Genomic DNA, 21,257 nt, shown 5'->3' on the forward strand with positions numbered 1-21,257 from the left:
AATCTGACTAGAGTGAAAGTGTGAGAATTGAGACCTTTTTGTTAATAATGAGGAATGCATTTCTAGTTTGATTTTTTTTTTTAATTTATGATAGTCACAGAGAGAGAGAGAGAGAGAGAGAGAGAGAGAGAGGCAGAGACACAGGCAGAGGGAGAAGCGACGTGGGATTCGATCCCGGGTCTCCAGGATCGCGCCCTGGGCCAAAGGCAGGCGCCAAACCGCTGCACCACCCAGGGATCCCTGTCCTCATTCTCTCTTTACAGTTTCATCACATCCTCCCATCACTTAACAGGAGTGCTTAATATTTCCTCCCTCTGCACTTATTTTTTCACTCATTCTCCCGCAAAATGTCTACTAACTTCTAAGGTGCCCCCTTTTCTTTCTTTCTTTTTTTTTTTGGTGTCCCCTTTTCTTACAAAACTCACCCCCTCTTTTCACACACCTTGCTGATCTCCTGACATCATTCCCACACCTGCTGTCTCTTGCAAAACCTCTTCCATGGAAACATGTAACTTTTGTTACAGAAGACTCTAAAGATTTGGCTTCTAATTCTGGATTCAACTTTCACTCAGGCCACTACATTTCTCTCCAGGCTTTAGGGTCCTCGTGTTTCAGGTGTGGATTGACTAGGATCCCATATGTGAGACTGCTTTGTAAATTTGAAAGCACCAGAGAAATGCCATTAGTTGTTATCATTTCTTCTATGATTCTCAAATTCAAAAGTTGATGCCGGGAACGTCTGGCTGGCTCAGTAGTTGAGTGTCTGCCTTGGGCTCAGGGTGTGAGTCCGGGGTCCTGGGATCAAGTCCCACATTTAGCCTCATCGGGTTCCCTGCAGGGATCCTGCCTTCCTCTCTATGTCTCTACCTGTCCTCTCTCTGTGTATCTCTCATGAATAAATAAAATCTTTTTAAAAAAATAAAGAGTTGATGCCAAAGGATCTGCCAAATAAAAAATGTTGCTCGAATTTGTTGACAGGAGCTGCAGACTCCTTGAATGCAATCAACCAAGAACAGACCTAAGGAAGTTGCGCATACCGAAGAAGCAGGTACTGACAGAAGGCTGGGTGGAAAGTGGGTAAAAGGAAAACACCTGGGAATAATTCTGCCTGGATGCCCTGGTTTGGATGTCTTGTGTGGGATGACTTCAGTCCAGGCCTGGGTCCAGCCCTGGGGTGCATGGGTTGTTCAGAGTGAGTCAAGGCCAAGTTTTAACGCGGTATTGGCAAATACTGAAGAATAAGTGTTTTTTCATCTTCGAGGTCTGATTTGAATCTATAAAAGCCGTGAAAGCCAGATCACCCAATTCTTCTGTTTCACGTTGCTAACTACAACATGGAAGATCATTTACAAGCATTTGTGAAAACATATGTTGAGATAGAAAAGGTTTTACTCACCATGGGTGCTCAGTGAAAGCTAACTGCAGTAGGAAATATTTCATTATATTAGCTTATTCAGCACAAGGAACATATCTTTTTTTTTTTTTTAAGATTTTATTTATTTGTTCATGAGAGACAGACAGACAGAGAGAGAGAGAGAGAGAGAGAGAGGCAGAGACACAGGCAGAGGGAGAAGCAGGCTCCACGCAGGGAGCCCAACGTGGGACTCCATCCTAGGACTCCAGGATCACGTCCTGGGCCAAAGGCAGGCACCAAACCGCTGAGCCACCCAGGGATCCCCCACAAGGAACATATCTTATTCACTGACACAACCAGGATCCTGCTTGATGCTGAGACACAATATAGCCACAAGAAAAATCTTCTGAAAAAAAAAAAAAAAGAAAAAAATCTTCTGGATGAATAAATAAATGTATGATATAGTAAATAAAGAGATCATGAGGCTAAATGTGATAGTGGGAAGAGCCAAAAGCAAAATTGTAATCTGGCATTGGGAATACAGTTGGTGAGGTTGGGGTGTCCTGGCTTCTCTGAACCACAAGTTGTTGTGGAAAACTGTGCACGTATGTAGAAGACGGTTGGCGTTTTTCTCAAGATGAATGAGCTAGAGTGGTTTTCTTTTTTTATGTCTAAGAGACCTTAGATTTACTTTTTTGTGAACTATCTCATCATATTCTTTGCCCAGTTTTAAGCATATTGTTGTTTTTTCTTATTGATTTATAGGAGTTCTTTTTATATGTGAAAAACTTATATGAAGAGCGATTATTTTTAGCATTTTATTTGTGTTTTATTTATGGCTTTCAGAAAAATATCAGAGAGTTTTATGTTTCTGACATCAGACATAGAAAAACCATCCCCCTCACACCTCCCCCCCCAAAAAAAACCATCCCAAAGCTGGGATTAATCTTTAAAAATACTTCTCCAGGGCAGCCTGGGTGGCTCAGCAGTTTAGCGCCGCCTTCGGCCCAGGGTGTGATCCTGGAGACCCGGGATCGAGTCCCACGTCGGGCTCCCTGCATGGAGCCTGCTTCTCCCTCTGCTTGTGTCTCTGCCTCACTCTCTCTCTCTCTCTCTGTCTCTCATGAATAAATAAATAAAATCTTTAAAATAAAAATAAAAATACTTCTCCATGCTAGGTTATGTATTTCATGGATTCCTTTTTTTTTTTTTTTTAATTTTTATTTATTTATGATAGTCACAGAGAGAGAGAGAGAGAGGCAGAGACACAGGCAGAGGGAGAAGCAGGCTCCCTGCACGGGAGCCCGACGTGGGATCCGATCCCGGGTCTCCAGCATCGCGCCCTGGGCCAAAGGCAGGCGCCAAACCGCTGCGCCACCCAGGGATCCCCTATTTCATGGATTCCATTGCTTACGTTTAGACGTCTGCATCGTTGGGAACGGATCCTGACTTGAGATGACGGCTCTCTGTGTCTTATCCTTCTCTGCAGCACCACTTTCGAAGCTCAGTTACTCAGTGGGTATCTGTTGAACGGATGCACAAATTAACACACGATTGTGCCAATACATCCTCTCCTGAAACCATTATTTTCTGATCCCTGTGCTGCCCTAGCGCATCTCGGGGGCCTCCGTCCTGCACACTCCAACAAGGCGGCCTGCATCATCACAGCGTGCAAGCCAGGACTTGAACGAGGCTGCTATAAGGCAGGAGTCACAACCTTTTGTGCCCTAATCATGGAAGTGACGTCCCTTCGCATTTGCCATATTCTGGGGGCTAGAAGCAAGACGCAAAGTCAGGCCCACACTCCAAAGAAGGGACTCACACGGGGGCATGCCTCCCGTTTCCCTTGTTTCTCCCAGGAAAACTCCCTCAGAGCATTTCCTCGGAGAGCAATGTGCGTGGACATTTCTCCGAGAAGGGGACTGTCTGCAGTCTCTCCTCAGGCGTGAAGGCCACTGGGCTCTGATCGCTCCGTCTACACCACTGCTGTCTCCAGGATGGTTACGTCACCGGCCTTGCCGAGTTCTTTTTCATAATGTGAGGTGGTAACTAAAGTATGCCTGGCTCCAGAGTATAGAAGACGTCCTCGTCCTCGTCTGGCTCTGGAAACCACTGAAGACGTGAACCCCAAAGTCCTGGAAAAATCTAGAGTTAGAGAACCCAAACGGGTCTGTTTGTCCTGGTGTGTGGTGTTTGGTTCTGGTTTACAGGATGCGAATTTAAAATGCAGTGTTGTGAAGGCAAAAGGGAAGATCAGGGGTATGAAGGCACCCTTTGTGGGGAAAACAACTTCTGTTCTCACATGATCTATAAGTGGGTGAATGTGGGTGCGGAGAGGGGAGGCAGGGAGGCCAGGCAGAGAGACCCACGTGGCCCCAGCTTCCATTCATCTGTCTTAAAATGGTTTCCTTCCGACATAACTCAGTCCAGAAATCCACTTCTGCTCCTCCTGCCCTCTGGATGCTCCAAACAATCAACTGTACTGGGCAAGACGTCTCAGATTCCAACGCTGAGGAGTGTAGATGGCTTCCGATCTGGGGATCCCGGTTCAGAACTGCCAGAGGAGAGGCTGGAGCTTAAACGAAAGAAAGCCCTTGGCTCGGAGGAAATGATTCTTCCTGCCACAGGAAGAGCCAATATATCCTGAGGAAGCCAGTTGCTTCGCAGAGTCTGAGCTCAGCTTGGTCCAGGGCGGACAGAACGCGAATTTGCAATATTTAGGGAATAATGAAACTTTACCTGAATCCAACTGAGGCTCCAGGGAAGAAGATTTATAGGGGTGATGAAGAGAGTCCGTGTTCCAAGACGGGCCTGGCAAACACAGGTACAGACACACAGGGAAGAAGCCACCTGGCCAGTGCGGGGCTGAATATTCCCTTCGCTTGGACACAGGCTCGCGTGCTTGGCCAAGAACCCTGGTGTGTGTGGTAAGTGTGGCCACATGTTTTAGGCCGAGAGTGATTGAGGATTCGGGTAAAGAAATGACACGCAGGCCGCCAGACGGAGGTGGCGTGTTAGCTACTACTACTGCCGTGTAACAAATCACCCCAAGGTTCGTGGCTTGGAACAACACACATCTGTCATCCTGTTTCTGTGGGTCAGGAGTCCCCCCGCAGCTTGGCTGGGTGCTCTGCTCTGGGTCGGTCCTGAGGCTGGAATGAAGATGCCACCCAGGGCTGATGTCTCATCTCCTGGCTCAACCAAGAAGGAGCCACGTTCTAGTACATTCCTTTCTCGTGGGCTATTGAGAGCTTCAGTTCTTTGCTGCCTTCGGGTCCTTCTCTCCAACGTGGCAGCAGCGTCATCAAAGTGCATAAGCCAAGAAGGCAATTGAGAGAGTGTGCTAGCGAGACAGGGGTCACAACAGCTGTGCTCTCGTCATGGGATGACATCCCGTCACCTTTGCCCTGTTCTATTCATTAGAAGCGAGTCACAAGGTCAGGTCCACCTTCGAGGAAGGAAATTACACCAACAACAGGGTGGTGGGTGGGGGGGGGGTGGCATTGTAGGCCCTCTTAGAAGTTGGCCTCCCACAGGTGAGGGAAAATCTACAGGAAAATACTTATTCTCGAGACCTATGTAAGGAGACAACCTTTTAAATGAATTAAATGGCAAAGAAGAAAAGTTATAAAAGTATAAAAGTAGTTCCTGGTAGTTTATAAGCATTGAACTTTTTTTTTTTTTTAAGCATTGAACTTAATTTCTAATGCGACAGCCCTGTAAAAATAGTAGATAATGAAAAATAGGTAACTTGCCTGTAATTAATTGAATCCAGAGGTTCCTCACCACCACCTCACACCTGGTCAGATTCAGAGGACTGTCCCCAGGGGAGAGTCTCAGAGTGTTCCAGACTGTGGCCCCATAACAACAAGCCAGAGTTTAGTGGCTTAAACCATTCGTATTGCCTACAGGTCTGCGACCTGGCCAGGGCTCAGTGGGGCAGCTCGTGTCTGCTGCCCTCAGCCTCAGCCAGGGCAGCCTGAAGACAGGGAGCTGGAATCTTCTCCAGGCTCTCTCGCTCACGTGTCTGCAATTGCTGCTGCCTCCCAGTGGGGCGCTGCGGCCAGGACACCCACAGGCGGCCCTGCTCTGTGGCTGCTAGGGCTTCCTCCCAGCACGGTGCCTGGGCTCCAGGGGTGAGTGTCCTCACAGAACTCAGGCAGGATGTTCCACCTGTTAGGACTTAGCCTCGAAAGACATCCCGACCAGTCCTCCCCACCAGTCCTCCCCACCAGTCCTGGGGATGGAGGAGCGTCTCCATCGCAGGTCGTAGGAGCGGCACATAAGATGGGATTCATCTTTGGAAAACACAACCTGCCACAGAGACCCAACTAGCCCCACGGTATCCTTGAGCCTTCAGGAGGGTCAGTGACAACGGACCTCAGTCGGGGAACAGAAGTGTCTAGAGAGGAGAAATAAGACCGCAAGTGTAATGATGGATAAATATGAGATACAATCGGGGCGCCTGGGGGGTGCGGTCAGTTGAGCATCCAGCTCCTGGTTTCAGCTCAGGTCTGACCTCAGGGTCATGGGATCCAGGCCCCCACTGGGCTCCAAGCTGTGTGGTGTCTGCTTGGGTTTCTCTCTCCTTCTGCCCTTCCCTTCCCCTCTCCTTCTCCTCTCTCTCTCTCTCTTTCTCTCTATCAAATAAAATAAAAAAAAAAAACAAGAAAGAAAGAAAGAAAGAAAGAAAGAAAGAAAGAAAGAAGGCAAGCAAGCAAGCAAGCAAGCAAAGCAAAGCAATCCTTCCTCCCTCTCCTGCCATTGACTGGGAGGCTGGGAATAGGTCCATCAAAGACCTGGGCCAGGGCCACTACGCCAAGCCTGTGGGCCTGAGAGTCTCACTTGGCCTCTTATCGCAAAACCTATAAAACTCCCTGTACTACTTTCCTATTGCCGCATAACAAATCACCGCATATTTAACAGCTTGAACAACACCCATTTATTACTTCACAGTTTTGTAGGTCAGGAGTCCAGGCAGGTTCACACGCAGTTTATTGTGACGCCGAAATGAAGACGTCAGTGGCCAGGCTCTGGGGAAGAATCTGGAAATGGTCTAGAAATAGCATCTATTGGAGGAGGGAGGCTCCCAACAACCGCCCCCTCTTCTCCGCGGGGCGCTGCTAGGGAGGTTTGGGGCACCAGGGGGCGCAAGAACCACAGGCCCGGTTCCGGGGGCCGCAGGGGGGCTGCAGGGGGGCTGCAGGGGGGCCGGGCACCCGCATCGGCCGCGTCGCCTGGGAAGTCGTTAGGAAGGTGGAACCTCGGGCCCCCAAACCAGACCTGCTGCATCAAAACCTGCGTTTGGTCCAGCCCCCCGGGAATTCGTGTGCGCAGCATGGTTTGCAGGGCGCTGCCTCCGTGGCCCTCACTCCTAGAGCGGGTTAGACCCACCCCGGGGTAAGGGGGGTGCGGTGGGTGGGGGAGGGTGACAGCTCCTGATGCAAGAGCTCCCTTCCTCCCAGGGATTCTGATTTTGAGGCCGCCGCGTGCAGCGTGCCGGAGGCTCCCCGGAGGATTGTCACGCGCACCCAAGGGTGATACTGGTCTCTGGGCGAGTCTAGCTCCTTCCCGACCGCCCAGGACCTTGCAGGGGAGCAGCGCTGGGCGGCCCGGGGTGCAGCCGCAGGCTGGGGGGCAGAGCCCCTTCTCAGGGCTGCCGGGGGCGGGGGGCGACCGGCCCTCCGCGACCCCGGGTCATAGTGACGTGCGGGCCAACGTGCAGCACCGAGGAAGCGTCCCGTGTTCAAGGGGCTTCGGAGACCAGCGCCCCGGACCCTGGTCCCCCGGCCCCACGCTCGGTGGTAGCACCTGACGGTGATGCTGCCTCCTGGTTGTCGCCTTGAAAGCAGGAAATGTGTTGAGCCCCCCCTGCAGAGTGTCTGCACCCCCCCCCCGCCCTGCTGATGGTGGGACCCCCGCCCCCGCCGATGGAGAGAGGGGGAGCTCAAGAAGAAGGTACCTGGAGGACAGAGCAGCTCCGCCAGTGTCTGGAGGGACTTTTCCCCCAAATATCCTTTTCTTTGGGGTGGGAGGAGGGACAGAGGGGAGAGGGAGAGAGAGAGAGAGAGAGAGAGAGGGAGAGAGAGGGAGACAGAGGAATCTTAAGCAGGCTCCCTGCCCAGCACAGGGCTGGCGGTGGGGCTGGTCCCCCACCCTGAGGTCATGACCTGAGCTGAGATCAAGGATGGGTTGCCCAACCGACTGAGCCACCCAGGTGCCCCTAGGAGGAACTGTAAAAAAAAAACAAAAAAAAACAACCTTTCTCCCTCTTCCCCAATTATATGGCCCTCTGCAATCCCAATGCACCTTTAGGTACATCTGGGCATTTTCACGGCACCTATAACCCACCCTCTTAGCGGAGACCGGGTTAACCACACAGATGTGGGCAACGGGGCGGCAGGCAGGTGCACGGATGCCCTGAAGTTGGCAGGATGAGTCAGGCCGAATGAGGACGAGAAGTCACTTTGTGAAATGTCCCCATTTGCTCAGGGCTATTTCCAGGATGTGGCAATCTCCGACTCCCGGCTGTTCTCCCCTCACTGTTCAGTAGCATTTCTGGGGGACTTGAGCCCAGTCTTTCCTTCTCCCTTCTCCTTCCTCAAACAGAGGGTTTGCTTCTTTCATGCCAGAATTCTCAGTTGATCTCCTCTTTTTTTTTTATTTTTTTATTTTTTTAGTTGATCTCCTTTTAAACGTCCACCGACTTCTAGGATTTCTCATGTTCAGCTAGAAGGTTCGCCAGGGGGGTCTCAGTACACGCCAGCGGGAACGATAACTGTGTAGCTTTTCTGAATGCAGGAAACCGAGCTCCTGTTGTGTCTCCAGCCCTTTCACAAAATATTCGTGGAATAATGAATCGCGAACCAAGTGGACGGATTTGCTAAGTTAAATCGGGGTGGGGGGAACAGAGAGAGAAAAGCAGTCCGGCAGCCGGGGTGCAAGTGCTGGGGGGGGGGATCATGGGCAAACTCTGCCCCAGAGCCGAGAGAGGGGGCATGTGTAGACACACCGTCAGCACCACCGAGGAGAGCCGGTTCATCTTCTCAAAGAACGGCCACTGCTCTGTGTCCTACTTCCTTTTCCTGTTCCTCCCTATGGTGCAAAAAGTGGAAGTTAAAGTTTGGGTGTATTTCCTGCCCACATGAAATGCTGTAAAGTTCTTTTTCTGAAAGAAAAAAAAGGTTTTCTGTATTTATTTGAGAGAGAGAGAAAGAGGGTGAGCATGAGCAGAGGCCAGGGGAGAGGGAGAGAGCATCTGAAGCCGACTCCTCACTGAGCACGGAGCCCCAGGTGGGGCTCGATCTCACGACCCTGAGATCATGACATGAGCTGAAACCAAGAGTCTGATGATGCTCAACTGACGGAGCCACCCAGGTGCTCAATGCTGGAAAGTTCTTTGAAGAGTTCAGAGAACGCCCAGATGTCTCCTCCTCCAGTAGGGCCTTCCAGCATTCTTCTCTCAGGTGCCCTACTCCTCTTGGGTAGAAATCCTTCCCCTTCCTGGGTCCCCAAACAACTCTCCTCTCCCAGGTGTTTGAGGAGGGATGTGGAACAATGTGCTCTGCCTTCATCCCCTGTTTCTGCTCTGAGGCTCCCCCCAAGGTCCCTCTTACGCCACCGCACATGCACACACACACACACACACACACACACACACACCAGCTACACTTTCCCTTCTCCCATTGCTTCCCTCCCACCATCTCCCACTTTCTTCCTTGAGACCTGCCTCTCCAGGGCCTGTAGTGCCTGCCCAGGGTGGTGCTGTGACCCCAGGGCATGGCTCCTGCTCAGCCCCCCTCTGCCCCTGGCACCGAGAATCAGTGTCCGGCATCCCTGGTGCGGTAGGCCTTCTGTTTGCTCTTGGCCCCTACTTAGGGCCTCATGAGGGGCGAGCAGTGGCAGGCGAGGACGCTGGCATCAGGGACACTCAGGACAGGCAACAGGCAGGCCGAGGGAAGGGGGGTGTAGCTGGTGGGAGCGCTTTGGGAAGGGCATCCCAGTGAAAGGACAGGAAAGCTTTGCTTCTCCACTCACAGATCCCGGGCAGGAAGCTTCCATGAGCGTGTGGATGAAAAGACAGAGGATTGTGACCGGAGAAGTTTAAAAATGCATTAAAATGTTTATGTACATTGCTAGTAGTTCCGTCACATGGATTCTTAGAATTAAAATTATTGGGCCCAACAAGTGCCAGCCTTTTAAATTGTTATGTTGACCAAAGTTATGCACACACATAGTATTTTGAAAAGGTAAAATAATTCCGCATGCGGTTGTCTCCTCCACCTCATGCCTTCTCATCCTTGATTCCTCTCTCCAGAATCAATCACTCTCTTTTGGTGGACCCTTCTGTTTTTCAGTCTTCAGGTTTATAGATAGTAAGTTTGTACACAGTCTTGATTTTTTTTTTTTTACAGTCTTGATTTTTTTAGTTGTATGTTTTACCCATTGGCTTTTTACTGGATGATGATAAATTAGCTCTTATACACACATTTACATATTACACACATCCTTTTCCACACACCTATTTCCTTCTCTTCCATCCAACTCAGAAGGTGGTTATTGGATGATTTTTATGAAATCAACGTTCAGTGCTTCTATGATTATGATTAGGAAAATGTTGGTCAGAGCCAAGCTACGTAGTGTGCTGTGATTTACATTTTGTCCTCATGCGAGCTTTTTGTTTTTCTTTACAACTGGGGTTGACATTTGCCTCCCCACCTCCCCACCCCCGGCCTTTTGAATCATTTAACCTCCACCATCTCTGTTCTGCTCCCATCTGGACTGGCTGCTCTTTAACAGGCTGCAGAATTCTTTCACCGTCTTCCTAGGTTGATTCCCTGCCATTTTCTCCCTCCTGCTTTACTCCTTCATTTTTTTGGTGGAAATATCTTCTAGAAGCTTCTGGAGACAGAGTGCTGGGAAGGCAATTTTTTGAGACACTGTATGTCTGAAAATGTTTAATCACATTTCCTGTTGATTATTTGGTGTCCTTCCAAATCATTTAAATATAGGGTTTTTTTTTTCCTTTCTGGAAACTTTTAGAACTGATGTTCTGAAATAACATGATTGTATTTTAATAATTGTGCTCCACACTCTGTAGGCCCCTTCCAGTGTTCAGTTGTAGGATTTTTCTTGTAATATTTCTTTTTTTTCTTGTAATATTTCTTTAATAACTTCTTCACTACTGTGTTTTCTATTTTCTCTCTCTCTCTCTCTCTCTTTTTGAATTCCTGGATTTATCCTCTAATTTTCTTATCTTTTCTCCTACTACCATTATGTCTTGTGTTCTACTTTCTACGAATTTTCCTTTTGGTTTAACACTTCCAGTGTATATACCATTTATTCATCAATGGAAGTGCTCTATTTCCATATTGCTGTGAGTTTTTAATCATGAATCAATGTAGAATTTTTGAATACTTTTTTCTTTTGCATCTTTTGATCTCTTAACATGTCGAATTACGTTTATTGACTTTCTTTGTTAACCTTCCTTGCATTCATAGCATAAACCCAACTGCAGGATTTAGTCTGCTAATATTTTGTTTGGGATTTTTTGCATCTATGCTTATGAATATAATTTTCCTTTCTCATGATGAGATTGCATATTTTAGTATCAAGGTAATGCTAGCCTTATAAAATGAGTTGGGAGATCTCTCTTCACTTTTCTTTCTGGAAAACAGTTTAAGATTGTAATTACTTTTTCCTAGTATGTTTGGCAGAACTTGCTGTTAAAAACCATTTTGTCTGTGTTTTTGTGTGTGTGGTCTGATGGGGGAGTGCAGGGAGCAGAAATTTTTAACCAGTAATTAAATGTATTTCATTACTTGTTATATAATTGTTTATATTCTATATTTCTTTTATTATTTTTTTATTTTGATTTTTTAAAGATTTATTTATTTATTCATGAGAGACAGAGAGAGAGGCATAGACATAGGCAGAGGGAGAAGCAGGCTCCCCATGGGGAGCTCTGTGTGGGACTGGATCCCAGGACCCCAGGATCACGCCCTGAGCCGAAGGCAGACACTCAACCACTGAGCCACCCAGGCATCCCTATATTTCTTCTTTCTTTCTTTCTTTCTTTCTTTCTTTCTTTCTTTCTTTCTTTCAGATTTGTTCATTTATTTGAAAGAGAGAGAGTGAAGGTGACGGGCAGAGGGAGAGAGATAGAGAATCTCAGGCAGACTTGGTGCTGAGCATGGAGCCCAATGTGGGGCCGGATCACATGACCCTGAGATCACGACCTGAGCTGAAACCAAGAGTTGGATGCCTAACCAACTGAGCCACCCAGGCACCTCTATATTTTGTATTTCTCATTAAATCCATTTTGGTAAATTATAGTTTTTTTTTCCTGGGAATTAGTCCATTGCATTTAAGTTTTCAAATATATCAACAAAAAGTTGATCATAATATACCCTGTTGTTTTAATACTTGTAGCATCTGTATCTTTGTCCCTTGTTTGTGCCTTCTCTCTTTGTTTTTTCCCTAATCCGTCTTTCCAAAGTTTTCAAGAACCAACTTGCGACTTCCAATCTTCTCTATTGTATCCTGGTTTTCTATTTTAATTTTCTGTTCTTACCTTTATTAGTTCCTTCCTTCCTCATATATTCTTAGGATTTATTCTCCTCTTTTCCATCTTTTAATTTGGTTGCTTACTTTGTTAAATAGCACTTAAGGCTATAATTTTCATTTTCTTCTTCTTTTTTTATTTTAGGATTTTCTTTACTTATTCATAAGAGACACAGAGAGAGGCAGAGACACAGACAGAGAGAGAAGCAGACTCCCTGCAGGGAGCCTGACGCAGGACTCGATCCCAGGATCCCAGGATCATGACCTGAGCGGAAGGCAGACTCAACCACTGAGCCACCCAGGTGCCCCATCATTTTCTTTCTAGTTTTTATACATGGTATTTTCACTTTTGTTAGTTCTGTATATTTTCTAATTTTTAATTATGGTTTCTTCTTTGACTGATGAATTATTGAGAATGTGTTTAATTTCCAAACACATGAGTTTTTCTAGCAATATTTTAGTTATTAACTTATGACAGTTTTATTATGACCAGAGAATGTATTTGTTTGCCATTAAAACATTTAACAATGGGCAGCCCTGGTGGCCTAGGGGGTTAGTGCTGCCTTCAGCCCAGGGTGTGATTCTGGAGTCCCAGGATCGGGTCCCACGTCGGGCTCCCTGCATGGAGCCTGCTTCTCCCTCTGCCTGTGTCTCTGCCTCTCTCTCTCTCTGTGTCTCTCATGAATAAATAAATAAAATCTTTTTTTAAATTTTTATTTATTTATGATAGTCACACAGAGAGAGAGAGAGAGAGAGAGGCAGAGACACAGGCAGAGGGAGAAGTAGGCTCCATGCACCGGGAGCCAGACGTGGGATTCGATCCCGGGTCTCCAGGATCGCGCCCTGGGCCAAAGGCAGGTGCTAAACCGCTGCGCCACCCAGGGATTCCAATAAATAAAATCTTAAAAAAAAAAAAAAAACATTTAACAATGCATTGACACTTTTTTATGGCCTAGACTGTGATGAAATTTTGTAAATATTCCACGTGTGCTTAAAAGAATGTACTTTCTTAAAAAAAAAAAAAAAGGAATGTACATTCTTGTCCAATCACTAGGTTGTACACCTGAAGCTAATGTGGCATGTATCAAAATACTTCAGTTTTAAAAAATGTACATTCTTGGGGCCCTGGATGGCTCAGTTGGTTAAGTGTCTGCCTTCAGCTCAGGTCATGAATCCAGGGTGCTGGGATTGAGCCCCACATTGGGCTCCCTGCTCAGTGGGAAGCCTGCTTCTCTCTCTCCTCCCTGTTCCTGCTCTATCTTTCTCTCTCTGTCTCGCTCTCAAATAAATAAATAAATAAATAAATAAATAAAAACTTTTAAAAAGTGTACATTCTTTCCTTACTGGATACAGTTTGTATATTAGTGCACCCAAGCTTAGAACTGGTATATTTTCCTGGTAAGTTGGAACTTTGATATTGTTAGGTTGTGGCTGTCTTTACCTTTAAAAATATTTTTTTTTGTCCTACATCTTTGTTATCTGTCTGATGTATTATAGCTACACTACCTTTCCTTCAGTTAGCATTTTCCTGATAAGTCTTTTTTCTTTTTCCTTTCAATCTTTCTTTATCCTTATTTGTCAGTTATTTCTCTTGTAAAGAGCATGTAGCAACATGTTTCTCTTTGTCTAGTTTGGCAATGTTTGTGCTTTACCTGGAGAAGTTCATCTTTTTACTTATTTTATAATACTTGATGTGCTTTTGATGCTTCATCTAAATATTGTGTACACTTTCTCTTTATTCCACTTCCCTCCTTCCACATTTTGTGCCTTATTTTGGACTGAAGGTTTTTCTTTTCCATTTTCTTCCCTCTACTGATTTAGATGGTGGATATTCCCTTTCTCTTACTTTAGGTGCATGTTTCATGTCTCAAAATTTCTTATCAGTATCTTTAGTCCCCTTGAACAACACGAGAACACTTTAATTCCAATCATCCGTCCTGACTTTTAGGCTGCTATCACCATGGATTTTAGTTCTAGCCTGTTATTGTAAACTGAAAAACAAAAATTCTTGTTTCATACTATTATTATCCGCTTAGATTTGCCCACACATTTCTCACTTTTATTCCTCATTATTCTGTCTTATGGTTCATACTTTCCTTTTGTTATTACTTCTTTCTGATGAGCTGAATTCTTTAGAACTTCCTTTAGTGAAGATCTGTTCATAGAAAAATATTTTAATTTTTATTTATTTGAAAGTGTGCTTCCTTCATCTGCATCCTTGCAAGATGGCTGGGAATGCAGTTCTGGGTTGACGATGATTTTTTTCTTGGCATGTGGACGGCATTCCTCTCCCGTCTTCTTGTTCCCATTTTACTATCGGGTAGTCAGCAGTAAATCGCATTTTGGTTCCATCTAGGTAATCTGTCTTTTGTTTCCAGCTGCTCTGAAGATCATCCCATTGCCTTTGGTGTTCTCTGGTTTCCAGGTGTGCATTTTATTATTATTATTTTTATTTTTTTATCTTTGAAAAATATTTTCTATTTTATTTTTATCTTATTTTTTCTTATCTTTTCCATTTTATTTATCTTATTTTAAAAATTTGCTTAATTGGGGATCCCTGGGTGGCTCAGCGGTTTCGCGCCTGCCTTTGGCCCAGGGCGCGATCCTGGAGTCCCGGGATCGAGTCCCGTGTCAGGCTCCCGGCATGGAGCCTGCTTCTCCCTCTGCCTGTGTCTCAGCCTCTCTATATATATGTCTATCATAAATAAATAAAAATAAATCTTTTTTAAAAATTTGCTTAATTTTTTCTCTGGATTAGTTGGACTTTCTAGCCCAGCAGTTTTTTTTTTTTTTTAAGATTTATTTATTTATTTGAGGGGGTGAGGGAGCACATGAATAGGAGGGACAGAGGGAAAGGGAGAGAGAAAGAATCCTCAAGCAGACTCCCTGCTGAGTGCAGAGCCTGTAGCGTGACTCCACCCCAGGACCCTGAGATCACAACCTGAGCTGAAATTGAGAGTCAGCCACTTAACCAACTGAGCTCCTCAGAGGTCCCCCCAGCAGCATTTTCAGCTGAGTATTCTTCATCTGGAATTATTTTATTGCTCTATTTCTCCTTTTTTCTTTCGATATCTTTATCTTTGCTCAGCTCCTGTGCATATCCTCTCTTCAACCGTTTAATGAAAGATTTCAAACATACAGAAGAGTTGAAAGAACTGTGAAGTGAACACCTGTTTACCCGCTGCTGGGATCCTTCTGTCAACATTTCATTGCACCTGCTCCATCTTATGTTTTGTGCATTAGAAGTACATCATAGGCATCGGGCCTCCTCCTCTATATACATCAGCCATGCCCCCCCTTCCAGTTGCCTCTGACCAGGAGTGAGGAGAGCCCTTCAGTGCCAACTGACAAAAAGATCTGTGGGCTGAGGGGAGGCTTTCGTTTCTGCCTAGTGGGAAATCTCCGTGGGCTCCAGCAAATTCCTAATTCAGAGGGCTTGTGTGCCTGTGTGAGAGGTTTAACCGGCCTTCGCCCTACAGGCCAGTGGCAGCAGGAAGGCCCTTAGAGCGCAACTTGCAATCTCTTCCGCAGGTGGCTCCTGGTCCCCTACCTCCACGCCAGGCAGTTCCAGGAAAGTTCCAACTGTCAGGCTGTACATCCCACTCTTCATATTCCAAACAAGTGACTGGCACCATTTGCCCAACAGGATGAGCCTCTTGTGCCTTCCGGGCTCAGCTTGAGGTCACAACCATGGGCACTCTTTCTTGGCTTCTGTCTAAGACCCATTTGAGTTTCACTGTATCGGCAGCCCTGCCTCCCAGGCCAAGGTCGGGCCTTTCAGATGTCCCCTAGTTATGCCAAAAGTGGAGAGTGCATTAATGTTTCTAAATTCGCCTTGCTGGTTTGGCACTATTCCTGAAAGAAAGAGTTCGGCAGTAATTTTATTTGCAAAAATTTTTAACATAAAAATGTTAATACCATAGGGACTGGGGGAAGGCGGAGGGGGGGCAGGAGGCAACTTTTGAGGGTGATGGATATGGTATGTTGGTTAGTCTGATTGTGCGGATGGTTTCACGGATATATACATATGTCAATAGCAAATATCAGACTGTATGCTTTGAATGTGTGCGGTTTCTCTGATTTAAATATGTGCAGTTTCTCATACATCAATTATGCCTCAATAGAGCCGTTAAAATAGATTTAATGTGGATAATATATTACAACCTGTCATTAAAATTTTATTCTTTTAACTACTTATCAAAGTACAACGTACATACAGTAACATACACAAATCTTGAATTATAGCATAATTAATTTTTCATACGTATATTATCACCGTGCATATTAAAATATAGAATACTTCCCATACCTCAGAGGGTCCCTTGTGCCCTCCCAGTTAGGACCCCCTGGAGGTAAGCTCTATTCTGACCTCTAGCACCATGGATCGGTTTAGCCTGTTCTTGAACTTTGCATTAATAGAAATGCAGCCATGTTGACGCTTGTAAATAGTTTGCTCATTTTTCATTGCCATATAGTATTCCATTTTATAATAGATCACAGTTTATTTAATTATTGCATTGTTGATGAACATTTGGGTTGTTTCATGTCTGGGGTTACTATGAATAAGGCCACTGTTTTCTTGTACATTTCTTTTTGTAGATATCCCTGCCTCCCATCTTTTCTATTACCATCTATTTACCATATTTTCTTTTTTTTTTAAAGCTTTTATTTATTTATTCATGAGAGACAGAGAGAGAGGCGCAGAGACACAGGCAGAGGGAGAAGCAGGCTCCATGCAGGGAGCCCAACATGGGACTCGATCCCGGGTCTCCAGGATCAGGCCGTGGGCTGAAGGAGGTGCCAAACCACTGAGCCACCCGGGCTGCCCTATTTACCATATTTTCTCTTGAGTGACACAAATGGTGGCCCCCAAAAGATATGTCCACGGCTTAACCCTCAGAAGCTGTGAATATGACATTGTTTGGGAAAAGGTCTTTGCAGATATAATTAAGTTAAAGATTTTGAGATGAGATCATCTTGGATTATATGGACGGGCCCTAAATCCAATGACAAATGTCCTTATGAGGGACACACAGCAGGGAGAAGGCCATTTGAAGACTGAGGCAGAGGTTGGGAGTTATCAGCTATCAGCCAAGGAACACCGGGGCCCCCACAAGCTGGGGGAGGCAGGGACGGATTCTGCTCTTAGAGCTTCCAGAGGGAGCACAGCCCTGCCAACACCTTAACCTTGGGCCTCTGAACTCCAGAATTCTGAGATAATGAACTTCTGTGGCTGTAAGCTCCCAAATTCATGGGACTTTTTATGGCAGCTCCAGGAAATTCAAGATCATACAGGTGTCATTTAAAATATAGCTTTATTAAAAAAAATAATAAAATAAAATATAGCTTTATTGAGATCCATTTATATTTGTTTGAAATGTGCACAACGCTCCAACTGAAATGTTTAAAAGTGTTTTGAGTGCGGACTTTCCAGAGTCAGACCTTTTCTCCTATTTCTGAGAATAGGTAGTGTTTTGCTCAACATACAAAACAGCTGATAAAGAAGATGCAGTATATCAGCCTCCAAAAAGAATGAAATCTTGCCACTTGCAATGACGTGGTTGGAACTAGAGGGTATTATGCTAAGCAAAATAAGTCAATCGGAGAAAGACAATTATATGGTTTCACTCATATGTGGAATTTAAGAAACAAAGCATAGGATCACAGGGAAGGGAAGAAAAAATAAAATAAGATGAAATCAGAGGGAGAGACAAACCATAAGAGACTGTTAATCATAGGAGACAAACTGAGGGTGGCTGGAGGGGAGGGAGTGGGGGATGCGGTAACTGGGTGACGGGCATTAAGGAGGCACGTGATGTGATGAGCACTGGGTGTTACATGCAACCGATGATTCATTAAACTCTACCTCTGAAACTAATAATACGCCATATGTGAATTAAATTTAAATAAAAGAAAATATTTTTTAAAAAGAGCTGAGAGTGTCCCTAATGGGCTTGTCTGGTGGACCTGTGAGCCTCATCGGTGGCATTGGGGCTACTCTGAGAGCCCTGTCCCACCAGAGGTGCGTGTCCATTCCTCTAGCGGCCTGTGCCTCTACTTGTATGGCCCGCTTGTCACCTCCTGCCCCTCCTTTCCTCAGGCTTGCAGGGGCAAGACCAGTCATTTCCTATTAAATTAGCCACACTTAACTTTTAAAAAATATTTTTAAATAAAACCAAAATGGGTGCATAATCCCAATACATAAAGCAGAAAACAAAAACAAAAACCAAAACCCAACCAAAGCTGCTATGTTTGAAAGTCTCTCCGCCTCACAAGCCTGACTGTGGAGTAAAATGAAATCCTTCCAGTTCCTTCCTTGGCCTCTGTAAGCATGCGTTGCCTCCTCGTTTTAAGAATTTGCCTAATAAGAGATGTGGAAAAACACTGTGAGCTAACCCCAAACCAACACAGGGACGTGACTAGCTTTCTAGAATTCTTACATTAGCTCTTGCCCCATTTCCCCGGCCCTTGCTTCTCGGCATCTTGGTAGTGTGGTTGTTGAAATCATGACCCACAGATGCTCATTCGAACACCACTCCCTCCCCCCCAGAATATTATAATAATAATAATAATAATAATAATAATAATAATAATAATAGAAACATTGATTCACTGCATGCTTGAGCCCCAGCTCCTTATATTATCTTATCAGAATCTGTCAAAATGCCTCGAGGTGGGCGATCACACTTTCCACACTTCACAGAGGAAGGCTGTAAACTCAGACTACGGGGATTGTGTCTCATTGGCAGCTTTATCCCTGTTTTCCAGAAGAGCAGCCAACGGTGGGTGTGTCAGTGGCTGGGGGGACGGCCTAGAACTTCATTGCAGTTGATCAGAAGACTCTCCATCATTGCTGCTGAAGTGACGCCTCCAATCTGGAAGTTTCCCTGAAGGGTGCCCTGTCTGGAGGAAACACAGATGGACGTTCCACGGGGCGCTGCAGGTCCCTCCAGAAGCAGCTATTGGTCCTACAGAAAACGTACGTGGTCCCAACAACTCTTTGCAGAAATGAACCCAAATGGTCAAAAAAATGTGATTTTTTTTTTAAGGTTTTGAGAAACAGCAAGCCACCCTGTCTGTTTTGGGCACCTCTTTTTGGTGTTTAGGGTGGGAATAAAATATATAAAATTAGAAAACAAAAGAGAAAAATAGGTGCGGAGAAGGAAGAAACCCTTGGGGGTGTCTGGTTGACAACATGCCAAAAGCCCACCTTCATCCCTCCTGCTCTGTTCTTGTCAAAGTGCCGATTTTTGGACAACTCAAGGGACACCGAGCTTTCTCCCCAGAGAGCCCCAGGTTTAAGGGCAGGGGATGGTCTTGGGCTGGGTGTCTTTGGTGTGACAGGGGCAGGAATGACACTTCTCCCCAAGACTCTGGAAAGACAAAACAGAAGTTCCTGAGAAACGGAGGCCGTGACAAGGACTGGCAGGTCAAGGCCGAGGGAAGCCGGAGGGAACTAACTTGCCCCATGGCAGCTGGGTACCCCCTGGTGCACCCAGGTGGTACCATTTCTGTTTCGTAGAAATGGAGCTCGGTCTCATCCAAAGGGAGAACTCTCGGGATGCAAACAAGGACTCGAAGGGGAGGACTGCAGAACATTCGGGACTTTCCAGGGTGGAGAGTGTGGGAGGGAATTCGCTAAAATCAGACACGCTGGGGAAGAAACCTTACGTATGCAGAGATGTGGGAGAGATTCAGTAAGGAGGCAAAATTTACCCAGACCCACGTGGGCACACTCTGAGAAGAAATCAGAAGTCACAGTTAGTTGGGAAACTCGAAGTATCTGGGGAATGCAAATATCACATTATTGCTTATTATTTCTCAGAAATACATAAGCCCACACTCTTCTTGAGCAGCCACGTAGGAGTCGAAAGTGGAACAGTCAGCATGGATGCTATCTGTACACCAAATATTCATGGGGAAAAATGCTGCAGAAACATCACACAATCTAGACTCCTCAACCCACTATCATATCCCAGCTGGAAGGAGACTTCAGAGGCCAGGCGCACGACCCTGCTGCTCCCCTGAATGAGGCAAAGGCAGAAATGATGGACAAGAGGCAGGTGGTTTTCAACCACAGGGCTTTTAGGATGGAGAAACCTGGAGGGGGCCTCATGTGGGGTGCTCTTCAGTGGCCTGGCTCTGTTTGAGATTTCATTTCAACACATCAGCCCTTCCCAGGTTTCCAAGGACCTTAGGTTCTTTTTTTTAAAAAAAACAAAACAAAACATTTTATTTATTTATGAGAGACACACAGAGAGAGGCAGAGACATAGCCAGAGGGAGAAGCAGGCTACCTGCAGGGAACCTGATGAGGGACTCGATCCCTGGACTCCCGGATCATGACCCGAGCCGAAGACAGATGCTCAACTGCTGAGCCACCCAGGCATCCCCGAAATAGAACTCTTAATGTGTTTCACCAAAACATTTCCTTATTTTTTTTTTTTTTTTTTACATTTCCTTATTTCAATCCTCTACTCCCCCTTCAGGGTTAAACCACAGGCTGAGCCTCACGCTGGGCCCAACTCCTAAGTATGAACTGACAATCAAGGATCATGCAGGGGAGGAAAGCACCTAACGCAACAGCCAAGCAAGAGCAAGGTGGGAGGACTTTCCATTCCAGATATCAAGACTAATTATAAAACTATACATATAATTAGGATAATTAGGTATATATAATTACGGTAGTGTAGGTTTTGCACAGGGATAGACCAATAGATCAAGGAAGCTCTGAAACACCCAGGGATGGATGGGTGGATGGATGGATGGATGGATGGATGGATGAGTGGATGGATGGATAAGTGGATGGATGGACAGATGAGTGGATGGATGGATGGATGGATGAGTGGATGGATGGACAGATGAGTGGATGGATGGATGGGTGGATGGATGGATGAGTGGATGGATGGACAGATGAGTGGATGGATGGATGGATGGATGGATGGATGGATGGGTGGATGCATGGATGCATGGATGAGTTGATGGATGGACAGATGAGTGGATGGATGGATGGATGGATGAGTGGATGGATGGACAGATGAGTGGATGGATGGATGCATGGATGCATGGATGAGTGGATGGATGGACAGATGAGTGGATGGATGGATGCATGGATGCATGGATGAGTGGATGGATGGACAGATGAGTGGATGGATGGATGGATGGATGGATGGACGGATGAGTGGATGGATGGATGCTTGATATTTGACAGAGAGGAATGCAAGGAGAAATGGAAAAGAATGTTCATAGCAGTACTATTTTTAATAGCCCAAACTGGGAAGCCCTCAAATGTCAACATAATTGATAAATAGTGGTATTTATCCACAATTTATTTCATCAGT

The 21,257-nt window shown here is 45.8% G+C and overlaps 2 long non-coding RNA genes across 2 annotated transcripts; one reads left to right on the forward strand and one right to left on the reverse strand.

The window, feature by feature from the left end:
- The first annotated feature begins 247 nt into the window (after nucleotides 1-247).
- Nucleotides 248-18,764, forward strand: LOC140597988 (uncharacterized). The gene is made up of 3 exons (XR_012000108.1): nucleotides 248-1,048; nucleotides 12,063-12,219; nucleotides 18,686-18,764. It is a non-coding gene; the product is annotated as an uncharacterized lncRNA (long non-coding RNA).
- Nucleotides 16,043-20,348, reverse strand: LOC140597989 (uncharacterized). The gene is made up of 2 exons (XR_012000109.1): nucleotides 19,128-20,348; nucleotides 16,043-18,820 (listed from the first exon to the last, which is right to left on the reverse strand). It is a non-coding gene; the product is annotated as an uncharacterized lncRNA (long non-coding RNA).
- Nucleotides 20,349-21,257: the final 909 nt, after the last annotated feature.

Source organism: Vulpes vulpes, chromosome 1 (assembly GCF_048418805.1).
Source record: "Vulpes vulpes isolate BD-2025 chromosome 1, VulVul3, whole genome shotgun sequence".
Classification (NCBI taxonomy): Eukaryota; Metazoa; Chordata; class Mammalia; order Carnivora; family Canidae; genus Vulpes; species Vulpes vulpes.